General features: G+C 37.1%; 1 protein-coding gene across 1 annotated transcript in view; it reads right to left on the bottom strand.

The window, feature by feature from the left end:
* gli1 (GLI family zinc finger 1) overlaps positions 1 to 6142 on the bottom strand; it is a 50365-nt gene extending 44223 nt beyond the window's left edge. The window contains exon 1 of the mRNA XM_062997463.1: positions 6061 to 6142. The gene's annotated coding sequence lies outside the window, so the exon portion shown is untranslated. The remainder of the gene's footprint in view (positions 1 to 6060) is intronic.
* Positions 6143 to 21176: the final 15034 nt, after the last annotated feature.

Genomic DNA, 21176 nt, shown 5'->3' with positions numbered 1-21176 from the left:
CATTAACTACAGTATTATTAATAATTTCTACCACATGGGCTGCCTTGGAGGCACCCCTACTTAAAGAGAATGATCAGAGTAGGGAAAAAACTAGTACAGGCTAGAGTTGACTGGAAACATGTTAGATAATGAGACAACAGCTTGAATTTTTTTTTTTATAAAATAGCAAAAATGGAACTTTCGGTTTTTCATTATATTAAAGGGATATTTTACAAATATCCCTATAACCTCTCCAGACAAGACTAACTACTAGTGCAGGTTGCTACTATAGAATCAGCCCCCTTCTGTAGCTCTTATTGTTCTGATAAGTCTAAAGTGATGATCCTGGGGCTAAACATCTAATGCCTTTGCCCTTTTGTGTCAAACCAACTACTTAGCAATGCTGTTAAACTCCTCCCCCATTCATTAAGTTCCACTGAGTAGCCCTGAATCACTGACCTAACAATCAATGATCAGATCAACATTAAGATGCACATGAAAGTTTCTGAGAACACTCTCTATTTAATGTTGAAATTTTATACTTGCTACACCTGTGGCTTTACAATAGTGAATTCAATTTAGCTCTAGAAAGAGTCCTGCAAAAGTCATTAAGCAAGAACAATGAAAGGGTACACATAACTTAAACAGGTGCAGAAGTGAAGAAAGGAAGAAAAAAATGTACAAAGAGCCACAAATTAAATAAAAAAAACTGATGTAGGCAAAGAATATAACAGAAGCCCAAGATCAGCCGTGTCCTTTCTCTTGTTTTTCTTATTCTTGAAGAAAGAACACATCACAGAATAAAAGACAAAAGTCTTGTAGGGGATAATGAGACAGAGAGAAAAAAGCGCGAGAGGACATTTAGTATGAGTCTTTTGCTCCGTCTCTTTCTGTCTCTCTCTCTCTTTGGCGCTTGGATGGACAGCTGCTATTAAACTCTGATTGTTTCAGGTTCACGGGGTGTGAAAGGGGCTGATTGGGGGCTTCGCTCCCTTTGAGGGTGGTCTCCACACTGGGGGAGGAGTGGAGGACTGAAGCAGAGGAAAGGCTCACGTGACGAGTGCATCTTGCTGCGCAGCCTGAAAAAGGAATCCTGTGTGGAAAAAAACATGCCACTTGTTGCTGCCTGCCTGCCTGCCCACTACGTCTCACATACACACACACACACACACACACACATATATACACACATATTACTGAGAGTCAGTAAGGGGCATCCCACCCACATACACTTACTATTTCCTGCTATTAATACTCAAATGTGCAATCGCAAAACAGTGTTATTCAGTGACTCACTTGATTCCTGGCGATTTTAAGTTCCCATACCCTAAGACATTCCCCTTCTAGTGTGCAAATATTGCTTATATACTTCTATATTTACTATTCATTCATTCATCATTGATGACCACATTATTCTGATCAAGACTGCCGTAGGTTCAGTGCCACAGAATCACTGGCCAAAAATACACCCACAACATGGGGGGAATCTATAGTAAGGCAACAGACACTCACCCATTCACTCACACATTAAAATTTGGGAAGTTTGGAAAAAGTAAAGTGTCTAAAGGAAACTTGTCAGTGAAAAGTGGTGAAACTTTCAATGAGGTAATGAAATTTAAATTTTATGTTTAATTTCAGTACCCATATCACTCCTGGGATTACACTTGAAGGTATGTGTACCTCAGTTTAAAAAACATTGACTTGAGTGCATTTATGTACACACTAAAAATATGATCTCTGAGGTTTTGCCAGTAATCTCATTATACAGACCTAATCAGCATGCTATGATATCTTAAAATTGAGTGAGGTCATTCATAGATTTAAAAATGTTTAATGTTTAAAAAGCTTTAGTCCAGTAACCAGGTTATTTATATCATGTGTAACCTAACCACATGGTAATTTTCTGTAATGATTGTATAATAGCACAACGCACATCTAGATATAAGTGCACTAATTTGAATAAATAATTTCCATAACAATAACTGAATTGTAGGATGCTTTGTTCTATTAAATGTATTATCTATTACATATCAAACTTTAACATTAAGTACAGCGGTACAATTTAAATTTAATGACTAAAATATAAAACATAAGATAAGATATTAAACTGTTGGGTATATTCACAGTGGTACAAGCTGCCTTATGGTCAGTTTGCTGGTGTATCTGTCTGTACATTTATATTTTCTGATACTTAATATGGCTCTGGATTTGAGCACCACAGAGATTACAGGCTTTGGGTAGCATGCTAGTGTTGATCATCAAAATGTATCAGTAGGTCTATTTTGTGTCTTTATTACACCACAAATCATCTTTTTTAATTAATTATACTTCATATATAGCTTAACCACTTGCCACCTAATTGTAAAAGTAGTGATCAACATTCACGCAGGGTCTACTTAAATAAACTGCATGTATTAGACAGATTAAACATCAACTGTATGTCTATATTGTGCACAAACTATCTATCTGTCCATATTTATAAGAAAATCAGATTTCCTGTTATTTAATCACTCAAGGCAACTTGTGATTTGACTGACATAATGAACTCACACCTAGTTTTACACACACTAAAGAGCTCTATTAAGCATAATAAGCTTGTAATAACAGTTCTCCACCTCCATGTTAGCAAAAGGTGACACACATACACCAGCTTCTTGACACATCTCTGATAAGAACTTAGGTCTGATAGGCTAATTCTAAAGGAAGTTCAACAGCATGTGTGTACAGGTGGGTGGGTGCATGCTAACGAGAGCCTTTTGGCCCTAACACTGGTCCATCAAACACAGATAATAAATAAAAGGGGAGAGGAAGAAACCCCACTGTGTCATTCTCACCTCTCGTGGGGCAAGTTCAGCTACCATGTCAACCTGAAGCAGGACACTGCCTAAGGAATGTGTGAATGTGTTTGTGACTGTTTGACAGATCTATACATAGAAATATAAATTAACAACATTAAAGACGTTGAAAGAAAATGTTTCATTTCAGCTATGTGCAACAATAAAAGTACAGTATTATTTACTGGAATGATAACAGAAATCAATGGACAAAAGCTTATGGAGAAAAATATTTTGGGCTTTACTTTGGAAAAAAAATTGCAGAACTAACAATTCCTAAGGTAGGCAACATTTTAAGAAAAGACTGAGTTGACATTTTAAAACAATTAACTGAGTTTTTTGCTGTTAGAACAACTGATGTAAACAAGTATGCTCAGAAACCTAAATGAGGGTGTAAGCTTGCCCACACATATGAACATGATGCTCTCTCAGAAAACGAAATTATCTAAAAGTATCTTAGCATTTTTACTTTCCTATGTTAAATCACACTACAGGTACAAGAGATGTATCAGTGAGGGAACCATTCAGGCAGGGGGCTTCAGTTTTTAAGAGTGTGCAAGAAGCACCCAATTTGACAGCAAGAAAGTTATGTAATAAATAAATGTATAAATATGGGCCAGTGGTTGCCAACAGACATCAGTCATGCATTAATTTATATTATTAATAGTGCCAAATTTTACAGTTGTTGACTGTACCTTTATGTGTCACAGGTGCAGTCAAAAACCTTTGGTGTAGGCCAAGGGTGTTTTCGCCCGGCCGGCCATCTATACAGACATAACTGGCTATGCGTAAGGACTGGGGATGGCCAAAGCCCTGTGTTGAATTGGTACCCTGTTCTGGGCATTCCTGCCTAGCACCTAGTGTTTTCTGGTGGATCATTGCAACCCTGACCAATTGAAAAGCAGTTGATGAAAATAAAATTCCATTCAGTAAAACATGGTATCTCTCACTACAGTTTATATTTATTTCACACAGGAAGTTATATAATATAAACATAAAGTATAACTAATACTTCCAGATCAAGGCTCCTGCCACTAAAGCAACACACATCTGCATCATCTCTGTGCGCTTGTAGAAAATTCCCAGGTTATGCAATACACAATACAAGTCATCTATGACCTGAATGGGTTAAGTTGTTGAGTTTAAGATGTTTAGGGGATCTAACCACAGTAAAAGCTTGACCGAGCTCTTTACACTGCAATTATGAAGATTAGTAAAGCTTACATAAGCTTTTACATTCAGCACTCCGGATCTCCCCCTCTTACAAAATCCCTCTCCACCACCGCTCTCTGTGTGTCATGTTTACATCTAAAAGTTCAAATTGACTTTATGTTTTTATATCAACTCACATAACACTCATGTCCAAACAATAAGTCATGATTAATATAGTAAACAAACATACAACTTTACTTCATCTTTAAAGTCCAAAAAGGAAATACTTCTACCATTAGATGCTAATGATAATTGTATCTCAGGATGGTGTAATACTTCAACTTGTGATTTGGTTTGGACAAAATTCATTGTTATGCAGTACATTTTTATTAAATAATAAACATATTCAAATCTAAGAAAATAAGTCAATAAATTGTTACTACAATGTTTTGCTTCTTACTATTTTTTTTTTTATTTATAGATAACTGCACTGTCAAAAAAAACACATCTATTCCATATTATCTTACATTTCACACAATGTCATTTTGGCCTACAGTATGATGCTTGCTGGTAGTCATTTACAATTATAAGTTGTTAGCTACCCTAGCCTCTACAAAAACCAAAGAAGTACCATTTGAACACTATGCATTCTTCATCTGCAGGAAACTGTGTATTCTGAATTTCTCTTTCCTTGTAATACTTCATTATGACCAAATTGTTTAGGTGTTGCCTGGACCTGGCTGGGGTGACACACATTTGGAAAAGATATTGGCCCCTAAAGTATTTCAGGTTACGAGAAACAGCTGCTGAGGTGCGGCCCTCGACCCACACAGGAATTCCGTGACCTCCAGACACAAGAAGGTTTCTTAGGATTTTCTGCAGTAAAGTCTGCCACAAAAAGCTTATTCTTATTTTAACTTTTTATTTAAAGACTTGTTTAACTAGAGAGATGGTTTGACGAATATGCATTCGCCAGCCTTTAAGTTTGCTTGAATTTGTATAGCATTAGTGTGCAGAGAACATCTGAACGCCTGAGTTGACCCCAGAAGACCACCATCAGACCATTTTTATTACTGGCTGAAAAACATGACTAATTCATTCTGACTGAAAAATTGAATTACAGAGATATAAATGTTCAGGTACGTGTCTGTTCTTTAGAAAAGCAAGCTAAATCCCAAACACAGACTGGAAATGCATAATATGTTTATCTTATTGGTCAGTAATGTAAATTGTCTAAATGTAATTCCAATTCAAAGTCATAATTTAATGTATTTTAGTATTGTAAAGATATCAGTTTAGACAGGATGAATGTATTTTATTAAAGGGGTAAACCTTGTCTCTGTCCCCTTTGATTCCTACGCCACTATTTGTAGGTACAGTCTTATGTGTATCTGGGTACACCTGGTCAAATTTTATTATATGTAAAATGTAGTTAATAAATATAAATTATGCACCAACATTTGCAGAAGATTATATAACCAGTTTTGATTTTTAAAGAGGATGGAAAAACGTTTTAAAATAAAATTTTGAAAGTAAATATCCAAACTTGCACATATGGCTGTACATTCACTTTATTTTGTGTACATCACTTCCATAATGAATATAATATGTTTGTGCTACTGTGTTAATGCAATATAGTGCATTGATGTAAAAACATAGAAGAATGACCTTTGAAAAACAATAAACAGGCAAATCTCAAATACATGTGCTTAGCTATTAACTACTGTTAAATGACCAACCAAATCAGTGTAATAGTGCGTAAAAGGCCAATCTTTGCTTGCCTTGGCCTATTGAAGGACACTCTACTGTGTTTGTATGTATGCTTATGTTCTTATGCTCAACAAGTGATTCTTCTCAGCAGTGTACGTTATATAGAGACCTGTTTGGTTTGCTAATCAATGCGCAAACATTGCACTCGATTAGCACTCCAGTGCACATACTTGAGCCCACCACTCAAACATCGGTCAAGCCTTTTCACATATTAGCTCCTTTAAAGTCAGAACAAGTAACTGCAAATAGTGACAACTGTGCATCTGAGCAGATTGTGCAATACCAAAACACAAGCAAGCAAGGTAAACGTGGGACAGAAGCCTACCTTTCAGACGCTCGAGCTGTCCTCATCTGTTTGTGTGGCCTTAAACTGATCCCAGCAAAAACTCCCTAGAAAAAGGAGAATGCAGAGCAGAAGCTGAAAGCCGAGCGCGTCCCACCGGGGGTTCGAGAATTTCCAATAAAGCCCCTCTTTCTCCTGCTGGACACACACACATGCAGATGGAGACGCGAGTCTCAGCGCGCAAAAACCAAGTTTTGACTTCACTGTGGTGCGCAGGTCTCCACCTCATTCACATGGAGAACACACTTCCAACAAGTTTCCACTAAAGTTTAAAAAGTTTGGACTTTGCGGAACAGCTGAGCTCCATTTTGGGGATCCGGCTCATGCGAGCCCAAAGTTTTGGAGGCAGCCCGAGCGTATGAGCTGATCTCAGAGCGCTCTGTCCTCCCCCCTGTTCCCCTTCTGCAGCGCACACGCACACACGCACTCAGGACCACCCCGATACAGGAAGTGCACTTTCTGTTTTTCTTTAAGGAAAAAAGAGAGACGGCGAGGAAACCCGACTGCTGAGGCTGTAACTTACTACTCCACCACCCTACTTCATGCATCATTCTAACGGAACAATCCTCCTGTCCATTTATAGCCTTCATGTTACTTTATTAGGCCTACCACTAGGCCTTTAGTAATAGTACCAATAAGTGGATACATCATTTACAATAAAAGAAAACAAACACAATAGCCAAAACATGCAACATGAGCTCTCAAAATACTGTAAGGCACACATTTAAGGAAAATTAAAAAGAAAAATGCTGTTATTCTTGAACTTTTAAAATATGCATTATATTTCTTCAGAACTGTTTATGGAAAAACCTTTTTAACAACTTCATTGAACACATATATATTACATAAAATTACATCAACTCACAGCCGAATTATGAAATATACAATGAAAATGTGATTTAACAAAATACTAAAAATTAACTAAAACTTGCTTGAGGTAAAAAAAAAGGTAATAGAAATAAAATATAACTAAAAATAAAAAAAACAAGAATTTATAAATAATATAACTGAATGATTTTTATAAACATTAAGGGTTAGAGAAGTTCTAGGCAGTGTTAAGGTAATTTTTGCCTTCACATTTTCACAGTAAGTTTCAATGTATTAATGTCAAAGATATAAATGATGCCTTAAAAGTGTTAGTTTTCCTATTAATAAAATTAAGTTAATCCAAAAGACTGAACAAAATGTGCAGTTCCAAAATAAGTAAATAAGGAATTCTTCATATTTGTGACAAAATTAACATTCAGTATTTATATCTTTTCTAAATTTTGCAATAGTTTTATTGAGTGGTTAAAATCTCTGCAGAATCCTTAGAGTTACTTCCCTTACCTTATTTGTAAGCCATGTTGTTTTCCAATCTACGTATATTATAATATAAATTATTCCAACCGTTTATGAAAAAGTGAGCAGGAGATTTCTGAACCAGTGACGTCAATATGTCACTGGAAAAGACATCCATCTCATTTGCATTCCCTGGACTGGCCTTTTCAGTAATAAACCAACCACCTTTGTGTTATCCTGCTACACTGATCTTTGAGAGCTGAGTTTCCCCTGAATGATGCACATAGTGATACACACATTAAAGGAATTTTCTCTGGCAGTCATTTTATAAAAGATTTAAGTGAAAAATACTGTGTTTCTTTTAAAAGCTCTGGGATTATAAAGCATTTTATTAAAAGCAGTCAAAGGTCATTATCTTACTTAAAGGGCAAACAAACATGTTTGACTAATTGTACTAATAGAAAGTTCTGTATAATGACAGAGCTTAATATAATTGTCATTCATTTGAAATTATTTATGTGAAAAAGGCAACGTGAACTGGACCAGTTACACTAGTGTGTCAGTTTCAAGCAGGAAAACTGTTTGGTAAAGGGCATGTGAAATTTAGCATCCATATAGATGGCCGTTTCTCTAATGAATCTTAGACCTGTTAATTCTGCCACATTTATTTTTAGAAGTTGACATATTACTTTGTATGATATGAATACAGAGATCATTTATGCATTTTTGGTAATTTTGGAAAGCCCACTACTACTGTGATCCAGCTTGAATCTTAGTGATGCTATCGGCCGGTTGGGCGTCTACACAGACGTGAATGTTTATGTTGGTCGGATGATGGTGGCCAAACAGCCTAGCCGTTGGTGCGTTCAGTGTCGATCCCAAGCCTGGATAAAATAAGGAGGATTCACTACAAAAATAATGTCAACAAACATGGGAAAATCAGAGTGTATTATATCTTTAGGCCTAACAATTATTAGAAAAACTAAATATTTTTCGCATTAATTTATTATTTATTAATAATTTATTAATCATTATTTTAATAATTAAATGGGCGGCACGGTGACTTAGTGGGTAGCACTGTCGCCTCACAACAAGAAGGTCCTGGGTTCGATCCCCAGGTGGGGCGGTCCGGGTCCTTTCTCTGCGGAGTTTGCATGTTCTTCCCATGTCCGCGTGGGTTTCCTCCGGGTGCTCCGGTTTCCTCCCACAGTCCAAAAACATGCCACCAGGCTAATTGGAAACACTGAATTGTCCTATAGACACCTAGCCGCTAGATGCACAAACCAGTGCATTGTAGTGCCGGTCCCAAGCCCGGATAAAATAGGGAGGGTTGTGTCAGGAAGGGTATCCGGCGTAAAAATTGTGCCAAATCGATGCGCGGATCATGATCCGCCGAAGAGCTGACCCCGCAACCGAACGGGACAAAGGCCAAGGAAAAGAAGAAGATTTTAATAATTAAATAATTATTTACTGTTATATTTATTAGACAATGCTTATAAGGGTATTATAGACAAGAACACTTGTTAGCAGAAGATTAGAGTTAGCTAAATAGCTAGCATAGCAAATAGGGCTAAACTGAGGTAAATGTTAGTCAAAATAAATATAAAGTTAAATAACTTTTGTTTGACAAGCAGCTTAATATTTTCTCTGCAACACTGTTCTGTTAAATTTTCTTATGTCAGTTATTTTTGAATGCTATAAAATATTTGTTAATTACAACATGTATGAAATGTCTTAATAAAAAAAAGACATTGTAGCATTTTGTTTTGAAACATTGAAAGATAACGGTGGGTTAAACACCTGCATGTAAGAACGATTTCATTGAGAAATTTAATTTATCTGTACAAACTGTATAACATTTTCAGATTTTCGTATAACCATTGATATTTATTCAATATTGTGTAAATGTTTACATAAATATGACATAAATTGGTATATATTGGTATCAGCAAAATGGTTAGCGTTAGCAAGCAACACGAACCTACATTCCTTTTTAAACAGCCACCTAACTGTATAAAGTACCTAAACTGTTTAAGATTAAAGCATTTTCTCTCATGGACATAATTTAGCCAAGACTAAAGTAAACTTTGTGGTAATACTGATTTTGTAATATAACCAGGCTGGGCTTTTTCTTTATATTCCAGTTGAAGTTAAACTAGTGGTATGTTTTAGTTGAACTTGAGCAGTGTGGGCTGCGTGCGCGGAGTCGATGTGTGTGGCGAGAAGAGGAGTGTGTGCGTGTGCGCGCAAGTGTGCGTGTGCGCGCAAGTGTGTGTGTGTGTGTGTGTGAGAGAGAGAGAGAGCCTAGACACACATTTAAACAAAGGCAACAACAATAATAATAATAGTAGTAGTAGATTTCGACCAATGGCAGGCTACTATTTTGTGCACACTGTATAGGATTTTGTGTGTGGATTGAGACACAGCTCTCCAGCTTGCCCGCTAAGTAGTGTTCTTCATGGTCCATGTGCAGCCTGATACAGCTAGTTTTGTATATAATACCAAAAAAAAGTATGCTTTTATTTAATGGCTTGATTGTGATGTTTTGTTGACAGTTTGTTCACTTGCATCTTTACACTACAGCAATAACCAAGCACATTATTAAACAGCCTGTATATTCTGCTCTCAACATTACTTGATTATCTCATATTAAGATAATTTGTATTAATATATTGTCTTTTTTTTATTGTTAACAGGTACTTCTCTTATGAAGCAATGAAATACGTATGTGTGTAGGAAGTGTATTATTTAAAAAGTATCCACCTTGGGCGTTTCTGCTTACAATAACCCAAAGGTTGTCAGATTTCTACACAGTTCATACTTTGCTGCCCTGTCAAAGAGGCTCAGACAGAGATTTAAAAGCTCTATGATTCAAAAGATGTTGTCATACCTGTTCTGAAATTGCACCAGATCTACAAGCATTAAATATAACATCTCTTTTTAGAAGTTTATCACAGCAGAACGTCAAACTGCAGGTAGGACATGAGGTTACTGATAACACCTAAATCCTTTAGTCGAAAGTAGTGTGTGTGTGTATGTGTGTGTGTGATAGGTGTTTGTGTGTATGGTAGGTGTTCAGCGAAGTGAATCAGAGGAAAGGCAGATGCTACAGCCATATGCCAACTGCAGACCCATCTGACTACCTTAATAACTAGTATTAAGACTGTTAACCTGTCTTTACAAGTTCTCTAAATTAAACAAGATGCCCTCATGACATTTGTGGAATGGGTAGCACGGTGGCTAAGTGGGTAGCACTGTCGCCTCACAGCAAGGAGGTCCTGGGTTCGATCCCCAGGTGGGGCGCTCCAGGTCCTTTCTGTGTGGAGTTTGCATGTTCTCCCCTTGTCTGCATGGGTTTACTCCGGGTGCTCCTGTTTTCTCCCACAGTCCAAAGACATGCAAGTGAGGTAAATTGGAGATACTACATTGTCCATGACTGTGTTCGTTATAACCTTGTGTGAACTGATGAACCTTTTGTAATGAGTAAATACCGTTCTTGTCATGAATGTAACCAAAAGTGTAAAACATGACATTAAAATCCTAATAAACAAACAAACAAACATTTGTGGATTATGACCTTTAGAGAAAATTTAACTTAAGGTACTGTATCATGCTACTCCTTACACACACAGTTGCATTGTTAAATAAACGGAGAAACAACAAGTGCAAATGCTTTCAGAGAGGTGTACTGTATGATACAGATAGGCAGGTAATATATCATTTCTATGCTTTATGACATATGGAAAATGCAGGCCTAGGTGATTTCAAATTTTGATTACATTTACAAGGAAAATACTACAAAATAGGGTTAATTATTGGGACACAAATGCCAATCTGTGTCACAAAGTCTCCTTCACTAGGTAATGGTTTATCTGTTTCATATATTACACCATACGAACAACACACCCTTAAATACTTGACAGTGAAATGGCTCTTTCCAGTGAGGGGGAACGTTGCTGGCATAGATTTGGTCCAATTCTTGTAGTGAAGGGTCAAAGTAAAACAAATCAAAGTTATTCTGACTGATCAATTGGTTAATAAATGTTCTATTTTGATGAAAACTGTCTTTACCATAATGGCAGGGTCACAAACCACAGACCAAATTTGGTCATGTGGGGAGAACTAAATAAATCACATGCAGTCACCAAATTTCATCCCTGTTGACCACCAGGTAATTTTAAATCTATATGTTAAACGTCATCATCAAAATACTAATAAAAAGAACTTTTATTTATCCAGTACAATGACAGAGCACTGTAGAACTGATGCCAATGTACGCTGACGCTGTTCTGGCAGCTTAAAGTTGTTCATCAACTTAACAGAAGACAGATGGTTCAACTTTTATAACCTATCTGTAGCTGTGAATACATGAACACATGCTATATATGAGCATATCAGTGCTGCTTTACTGAACCATTGTGCAATGATTTCTTTTAACCACCCTAAAGACAGATGCCACATACCTAAAAGAAACCTTTAAATAGGCTTTCAAGTGAAATCCACCTGTTTCCTAGTTAACTCTATGACAAAGTTTTGCTGTACTTATTCAGGCTGAGATAAGACACTGGCCACCTGTGCTTAGTTCTGTAAATAAGAATGAGCAAGGTGCAGCCTGATTCACAAACAGTCTAAAAATTACAGGTGTCCATTCACAGATGTCTGTCCAGGCTCAGTGAGAGCTTTGCAGATTAGTACAGTGGCTGCAGTAAGCCAGAGCAAAGGCAAACGTGGCCAATCCATTCATATGACAACAGTAACAAGGCGAAGGCTTCTTCATCTGTCTATCAAAACTCCAAGAATATTCTCCAGATATGAGTTTTAATATTTATACATGTTTACATTTATCAATGATAATTTTTTGCAGTGTGAAAGGCTGACCCATGCAGGTAGCACTGGCAGGTACCTCACAGTTCTTAGAACTAATCCCTACACTGCAACACCAAAAGTATTAGTTCACCACCAATGTCAATGTTTCTTTATTTTCCACTCATTTCCCATCCCCTACTGCAAATTATTTGCCACTTACACCACTGAGTTGCCCCCCCCCCCCCCCCCCCCCTTCCCCATCCCAGGCACCTGTGTGATAACAGACCACTTGTTTTGAACCACCTAGTAGTGGATGAGCTTCACTCTCTCTGACATTAACTGCTGTGCATATTGGGTACCTGGCCAGACTGGTAGCACATAACACCTATCCAAATTTTGAGTTTCAGGTATTTCAACCATATCAATTGCAAACAGGTGTATAACATCAATTATTCTGGCATTTTCCTGTGCCTCTGTGAAGTGAGATTCCTAAAGACATGGTTTAATAAAACAACCCAGATCTCATCCCAGTGATCACCTTAGAGATACACTGAAATGTCAGCTGTGAGCCAGGCCCTCTGGTTCAACATCAGTGCTCGACCTTATAAATGTTCTTTGACTAAAAAATTCCTGCAGACAAACTCCAAAATGTTGTGGAAAGTCTTTCCAGAAGAGTGAAGCTGTAAAGGGTGTTTCTAAATAACACCTATTACTGTTCACATACTCTTGGCTATATAGTATAGGCTGACTACTTTAAATTGCTGCTAGGTGTAAGCGAGTAAATGATTGTGTAACTGTTTATTGACATGAATTAATAAGAAATAAATAAATGTTTTTTTTTATTTATTTAGGTGTGCCATGGTTACACAGCAGGTAGTGTTGGCAGGTGTCTTCTAGCTTCAGGAAGCACGGTTTGTACAACATGTCCATTAGGTTTTTCCTCCGTATGTCCGAGCAGGATTATACTACGCACCCTTATCCCCAAAACATTCCATTATTGTGGCTGGGTATGCAAACTGCTCTTAGATTTGGATGAGTGAGTGAGTATGTGATGCCCTGTGATAGAATGGCACCCTGTACAAGGTGTATTCTGTCTGTACATGTTCTGGTTCAAGCCCAGAGCCAGGTATTACAGCCAGCGAGAGTGCATGTGAAGGTGTGTATTTCTGTGCATGTGTTTTTCAGATAAAGCACGAGTGCATCTGTTGCCTGAGCCTCAAGTCTCTGGACAGAACTTCTGTGCTCTGCAAAATCCACACCATCTTTTACCGGATTTGTTTTTCCATTGCAGATGGTCTCATGCACATGTTTTCTTCTCATTGGCTCAAGATTCAGAGCTGCTACTGATATACCACACACAGTGGCTAATATAAAAGACTGCTTCTCTCCCAGCTTCTGTGTTCCACTCAGCAGCCTGGTAAGGTGGAAGTCATTCTGCATATCGGAACCTACAAATACACACTGCATCTGCTGTTACAGGTAGAAAAATTCACATTTATTTTTAACATACCTTACAATACATGCATTTTTTTAATGATATAAGCATTGTTAATTTGTGTGCAGAATTACAGATACAAATTTACCACTGCACTCAATAGTTAATGAATCTGTCAGTTCTGTCTATTGGTGTCTATTCATGTTCTGAGCCATGTAAAACTCTTATCATCCTAAAGGAACTGTTGTTATCCTTAAATCTGTTCAAGGAATAAGAAACATTTTAAAAAGACCTCTAAATTTTTTTTCTGTGAGGTTAGATGCTAGAAGTTAGTTTCTAGACTATGGTTACTGGACATGTTCATACTGACAGTATACGTTTTCTCTGGGTACTCTGGTCTCCCATATCACAAAAACAATCAGAAGGTGAAGAGGCCACACCTTGAGTGAGGAAGCATTTAATGATCTGTGGTGGTCTATATACCCATCTCTGTTTAGATAGATTGACGATAGATTGATGTATCCCCGAGAAGGCATTTCCTCTTTATTTATTCTCTATGTGGTCTTTGGTATATTCTCCTCGTGCTTCTGTGAGTTTTCTCCAGGTACTTTGGTTCCCTTAAACCTTCAAAACATGCCACTTGGTGGACTGACTCGCTTTAATCACATCTAATCACATTATTGTGCTTGTGAAAGTGTTGTGTGTTGGTTGTAAAAGTTGTATTTACATTTATTCAGGTAACGTTTTTAAACCATTTAAGTGCAAGATTGGGATTATTAAAGACAATGATACTTTTCATTTTATGACCTTTTTATCCACTTATGCCAAGGATGCTGACAGCTTTTGATGTATTAATGAAAGTTATTTTAAGTTTTTTTTTTTCGTTTGCTGTTGTTAATATATTTTCTTGCCAGCAGAGGGCAGTGCCACACAGTCTGAGCTCAGGAAACGCATCATAAACTCTTTGATGCACTGAACACTGAAGACATGCTGTATTAATTTGATAAATAATTTGATAAATAATTTGATAAATAATCCTTTCTACTGTAGGACTGGACCTAAATAAAAATGAAAATAACCTTATTTTAAAAAACAAAGAACAGGTAGACATTTTTTTTCAACAAGAAAAGTCACATGAATTTTAATGTTAATTTTAATTTTAAAGAGAAATCACACAAATCCAGTATATATACCCTCTTAAAATTCAAAAATTTTAATTCTCTTAACACACAGTGTCTTTTACAAACTTAATGTATTTTATGTTTATATGTTTGGGCTTATGTGTTAAAGAAATCCTAATAACAAATCAAATTCTAATCCTGATCAGGGTCAAGTATGTAGACACCCCATACTAATTACATTAGTACTTTGTTGCCAACCTGTTGGTTGTTCCAGGAATCCCTTTTCGCCTTAAAAGACAAGTGAATTATTGAAAACAGGTATTATTTTTGTTTATTCGACCATTGTTTTAATTTGTGTAAGTTGGTGTGTTTGAATTTTTTGATGTTTTTGGAGCTTATGTTTATTCTGAGCGCATGTTGTGAAATCTTTTGTGGTGTACCTGGGACCAGAGCAATTTGTGGTTACATAAGCTTTCCACATGCAAGGTTTGCTATGGTTTAGTAGATTTACTTCTGCTAATTTTTACCAGGATTGCTACTCGTGTGGGGCAATGTCTTATAATAAAACCTTATCATTTTTTATGTGCTTTTTTTAACTATAGTGTCAAAAAAGATTGTTTAAGTGGATATATTCACTGTATAAATCAAATGTAGTTTAATACTTTCACTCTGCTGTAGTAGCGAAATTCTTCAACCCTGGCCCTCTGACACCCCTTCCATCCTGAAAAAAAAAACAGCCTAGTGAAATGTGTCCTACGATGGCATTTTTGGCCACTAATACTTCGAGAATCAAGATGTAATATTTTAAGAATAAAGTAATTATTTTTTAAGAATGAAGTTGTAAAACTTTATAAATGGGCGGCACTGTGGCTCAGTGGCTAGTACTGTCGCCTCACAGCAAGAAGGTCCTGGGTTCGATCCCCAGGCGGCGCGTCCGGGTCCTTTCTGTGTGGAGTTTGCATGCTCTTCCTGTGTCTGCGTGGGTTTCCTCCAGGAGCTCCGGTTTCCTCCTACAGTCCAAAAACTTGCAGTCAGGTTAACTGACGACACTGAATTGCCCTATAGGTGAATGGGTGTGTGTATGTGTGTGTGTGTGTATGTATGTGTGTCTGCCTTGCGATGGACTGGTCCAGGGTGTTACTGTATGCCTTGCGCCCATTGAAAAGCTGGGATAGGCTCCTCCCCCCAGACCCTAAATAGATAGAACTTTATAAATGCCAATGACGCTGCTGTGCCAAGAGTTTTTTTTTATTTGTGAAACTGATATGAAAGTATAACTTAACGTCCCTCATTTTAACATCCCTCATTTTATATCAAACATAATCAGTCAATTGTATTGTCCTTTAAAACTGGTCCCTCATTAATTTCTTATTGCTTGACCATTTTAAATGGCTTTTTTAATTTTACCCTTTACATTCCAACACAAATTAAATATGCAGGTATGAAAGATTTATTTGCTTAGATTTGTAAATCAAATTAGAACTGATGGCTAATAATATATGTCCTTGGCCCTAGAGGACCCTGACACTTCCCCTTCTGTTAATACCTATTTTGCTCTTCCCACGGCAGCTAAAGCACTGTCCAAATGCCAACCTGTAAGTTTCCATCAACTTGAACCTTAGAGAATTAGGCCTTCTCAGGAAATTATATGAGTGGTTGAAAGCTTAAGCCAAGGGTTTACAGTGATTAACGCCAGTGACATTAATTCCTGGAACTGTGTTACTGAGACAAGCTTACACTGTACTCACTAGTTCAATCACCAGTACCTGCCTGTTAGCGTCTGTTCATCTTCTGAACTATAAGTAACTTTGACCTCAGTCAGTAAGTTCAAATATACACTGATTTACTTTCTTTCACTGATTTACTAAGAGATGCACTCTGAGTTTGTTGAACATTCCTTTTCAAAACCATGGGCGTCAATATGTCTACAACAGGTTTCATGCTTCTGATAAGGCTTTTCACATGATTTTAGAGTGTATCTGTGGAATGAGTATTTCTGAGGTCAGGCACTAATGTTGGATGGTGAGGCCTAGTTTTCAGTTAACATCCCAGTTCATCCCAAAAGTGTTTAAAAGTCAGGGCTCTAATCAAGCCACTGGAGTTGTTACACACCAAACTCATCAATGTCCTTAAAGTTTTCTGTTTGTGTACTTGACAAAGCCCTGCTGGAACAGGAAAGGACCACCTAGCTGAAAGCATTTTATTTATTTTTTTATAAATTATTTTATACACTTGCTAGCACTGTGAGACACAGAATTCAATTCAGACGTATAGTTTTATCCAACCCTTTCAGTTGTGATAGAGCCTTTGTCCGTCCATTTCAATTGTGATACAGGCTTGCAATTGAGTTTTTTTTATTTATTAAAATTTGATTTCTACATAATTCTTATCAGTGTTATTATGGGTCAACGTGCCAAATCGTTTTTGATGTGCAGTAAGTGTTTTGGCTCCACCTATTGGTCAATTATGGTTACACTCACAAATACTATTTCTTGAATAGTTTTGCATTGTTTCTGCTTTTAATGCACTGACCCATTTTATATGTTCTTTCTTCCAGAATGGCACAACTGTAACTGGCATCTTAGATCGTGATTACAACGGACAATATTACGGTGGCCGAGAAGTGCAAAACAAATTTACATTTCAGAAAACAAAATTACAAAAAAACTAAAACAAATTTACAACAAAAGCAAAAACAAATTTACAAGTGCTTGGGTACCCAGTGTTTGTAAATTTGTTTTGGCATATGTAAAAGTGTTTCAGCACTTGTAAATTTATTTTCGGCATATGTAATTTTGTTTTCTAAAATGTATATTTGTTTTGCACTTCCCGGCCGCACATTTCTGACGGAAAAGGCAGGGACAATAAACCGGAAGTGCGTGTTGCTTACCTGCTGTCAATCAAACTGTTTCTCAGCGATAAAGTGAACGGAGTTTGTGATGGTGACGATAAACAAGGTTTTGTCTAGTTTGTGGAAATCATTTTATCCAGTTGACCCGCTATTGTTTTTCTTGTGGAAAGTTTTGTGCAGATGTTTAGACGTGGCGTGTGCATCTCTATTTACCGTCCGCTCTTCTAAACATCTAAGGAATTCCCACAAGAACAACAAAAGCGAAATAATGAAAATAATTAACACAAAATGGACAAAACATTGTTTATTAGGGACGGAACATTTGATACCGAGGCTTGTTGAAGCTTGTTTCACTTTTGTAACACTGGACTCAGCATGTGCGGGACTGATGAAGCTTTGTGCTGTGTTTTATCTCACTCACTATATAAGAGACAATCAAACCAGGGTTACCCACCGTCCTGTAACATACAGAATCCTGCTTTATCTGGAGACTAAACGCCGCGTTCTGTATTGAACTGATACAGGACGCTTTGTTCCGTATTTTTATCAATGGGAGACAGTGTGATGTGTATAAAACAGAAGGAAACTGCTGCTTAATTCATTATATTAAGTAGTGTTCACTTTTATTCTTAGTAACGTGACATAACCTGTTTAATAAACCGCTGTATGTGTAGCACAGTGGGAGGAGTGCGTTGTTTTGCCTAAAATATGGTTCTGACTTATTATAAAGAATGAAAATAATAAATTTTAAACACCATAAATAAAACCTTTGTTCTCATGACTGTGTAAGGTCCCCCCCTGCTGCTATAACCAGCGCACACACACCGTTACTAAGAATAAAAGTGAACACTACTTAATATAATTCCCTCAGTCTCCCATTGATAAAAATATGGAACAAAGCGTCCTGTATCAGTTCAATACTGAACGCGGCGTTTGGTCTCCAGATAAAGAAGGATTGTGTATGTTACAGGACGGTGGGTAACCCTGGTTTGATTGTCTCTTATATAGTGAGTGAGATAAAACTCAGCACAAAGCTTCATCAGTCCCGCACATGCTGCTTTAATATAAGCTCCGATACACTGAGTCCAGTGTTACAAAAGTGAAACAAGCTTTAAAGCCTCGGTATCAAATGTTCCGTCCCTAATAAACAATGTTTTGTCCATTTTGTGTTAATTATTTTCATTATTTCGCTTTTGTTGTTCTTGTGGGAATTCCTTAGATGTTTAGAAGAGCGGACGGTAAATAGAGATGCACACGCCACGTCTAAACATCTGCACAAAACTTTCCACAAGAAAAACAATAGCGGGTCAACTGGATAAAATGATTTCCACAAACTAGACAAAACCTTGTTTATCGTCACCATCACAAACTCCGTTCACTTTATCGCTGAGAAACAGTTTGATTGACAGCAGGTAAGCAACACGCACTTCCGGTTTATTGTCCCTGCCTTTTCCGTCAGAAATGTGCGGCCGGGAAGTGCAAAACAAATATACATTTTAGAAAACAAAATTACATATGCCGAAAATAAATTTACAAGTGCTGAAACACTTTTACATATGCCAAAACAAATTTACAAACACTGGGTACCCGAGCACTTGTAAATTTGTTTTTGCTTTTGTTGTAAATTTGTTTTAGTTTTTTTGTAATTTTGTTTTCTGAAATGTAAATTTGTTTTGCACTTCTCGGCCACCGTACAATATAGTGCCATTGCATTTCAACTGGTAAGTCAAAGTATAATAGCACTAACATTTGCCAGGTTACTTTACTTGCAGTGTTGAGTTGATCTTGTTACTCCAGAGTTATGTCTTTGCTTGTCATTTTTATCTCATTGGTGTTCAGCTTCATGTGGAGCCACTACTCCAGAATGTTTTTATGATATAACCCAATGGTTTTAGACGGATAAACAACTAAACCTGGTCGTGCTTTTACAGTCCAGGGCATCACATTAGCATCACAGATCTCACAGGATCTGACTTTTATTGCTTTACCAGCTCGTATATGTTCTCTGGAACCCAGAGACATTTTATGTCAGCTTAAATACAAACAAAAGTTTAAAAGGCCTTTCAGAGTTTAATGTATTTTGTAATAATAGCTTTAATATTAGCTCCTACAAATGTTTCTTTGCTTAAATATCTACAAATTCCTATGGACACTAAAATATTTCTAAAATACAGTGAAAACAGTAGTCACTGCTTTAGCTGCAATGGCAAGGCCAACTCCATAATGATTTGAATGGGTTGTCCAACAAGATAATGGTCAGGTTTCCCCATAGGTCCAAGGCAAGGAGAGCAGATAGAACTGTTCACTGGATATAACAGTAATTTAGCTCTTTGCCCAGTTACTAAGGTCTTTATGTTATTTTTTCCTCTTGTTTTATCTTCTAGCAGAGCAGTAATTTAGTGTACATTTCTCAATGACTAGCTATAATCATCATGTTTAAAAACTAAAAATGGACAAGCAAAACCATAACAACCTAAAAATGATCACCCAGCCAATCTAATGAAATGAAAAAAAAAGGTTGAATACTTCTATATATTTGCTCCACAGTATGCTAGACAGGCAGTAGCAGTCACCGCATTGAGAGCAGATGAAGGAAAGTTGTTGGGCTTCCAAAACAACTGTCACTGAGAGCAAGCCTGATATAACAGTTTGGATAAATCAGGTAACTGGGTCTTGAGTAATGAGATCAACACAAGGCTTTCTGTGTTGTTTGAAGAGGATTTTCAAGTGCATTGTGGGTAGTCTACTAGTGTGACCTGTTGAGGATTGGTAGAGGTGTTGTTGTGTTAGATTTGTGTTAGATTTTTAGCAGGCAGTAAATAGGTGAGAGTTGTAAACAATACTTTAATTAAAGTCTATTTATTTCAATCATTAATAACCTTGGCACAAAAATGGCAGCTTTGCTATTATGACACCCAGTCTTTGCCAATACAGGTCCTTCTCAAAAAATTAGCATATTGTGATAAAGTTCATTATTTTCCATAATGTAATGATAAAAATTAAACTTTCATATATTTTAGATTCATTGCACACCAACTGAAATATTTCAGGTCTTTTATTGTTTTAATACTGATGATTTTGGCATACAGCTCATGAAAACCTCATGAAATCTCAAAAAATTAGCATATTTCATCCGACCAATAAAAGAAAAGTGTTTTTAATACAAAAAAAGTCAACCTTCAAATAATTATGTTCAGTTATGCACTCAATACTTGGTCGGGAATCCTTTTGCAGAAATGACTGCTTCAATGCGGCGTGGCATGGAGGCAATCAGCCTGTGGCACTGCTGAGGTGTTATGGAGGCCCAGGATGCTTCGATAGCGGCCTTAAGCTCATCCAGAGTGTTGGGTCTTGTGTCTCTCAACTTTCTCTTCACAATATCCCACAGATTCTCTATGGGGTTCAGGTCAGGAGAGTTGGCAGGCCAATTGAGCACAGTAATACCATGGTCAGTAAACCATTCACCAGTGGTTTTGGCACTGTGAGCAGGTGCCAGGTCGTGCTGAAAAATGAAATCTTCATCTCCATAAAGCTTTTCAGCAGATGGAAGCATGAAGTGCTCCAAAATCTCCTGATAGCTAGCTGCATTGACCCTGCCCTTGAT

The sequence above is a fragment of the Trichomycterus rosablanca genome, chromosome 6, assembly GCF_030014385.1.
Source record: "Trichomycterus rosablanca isolate fTriRos1 chromosome 6, fTriRos1.hap1, whole genome shotgun sequence".
Classification (NCBI taxonomy): Eukaryota; Metazoa; Chordata; class Actinopteri; order Siluriformes; family Trichomycteridae; genus Trichomycterus; species Trichomycterus rosablanca.
Note: the sequence above shows the minus strand (reverse complement) of the source record. Positions and strands in the feature narration are given on the sequence as shown.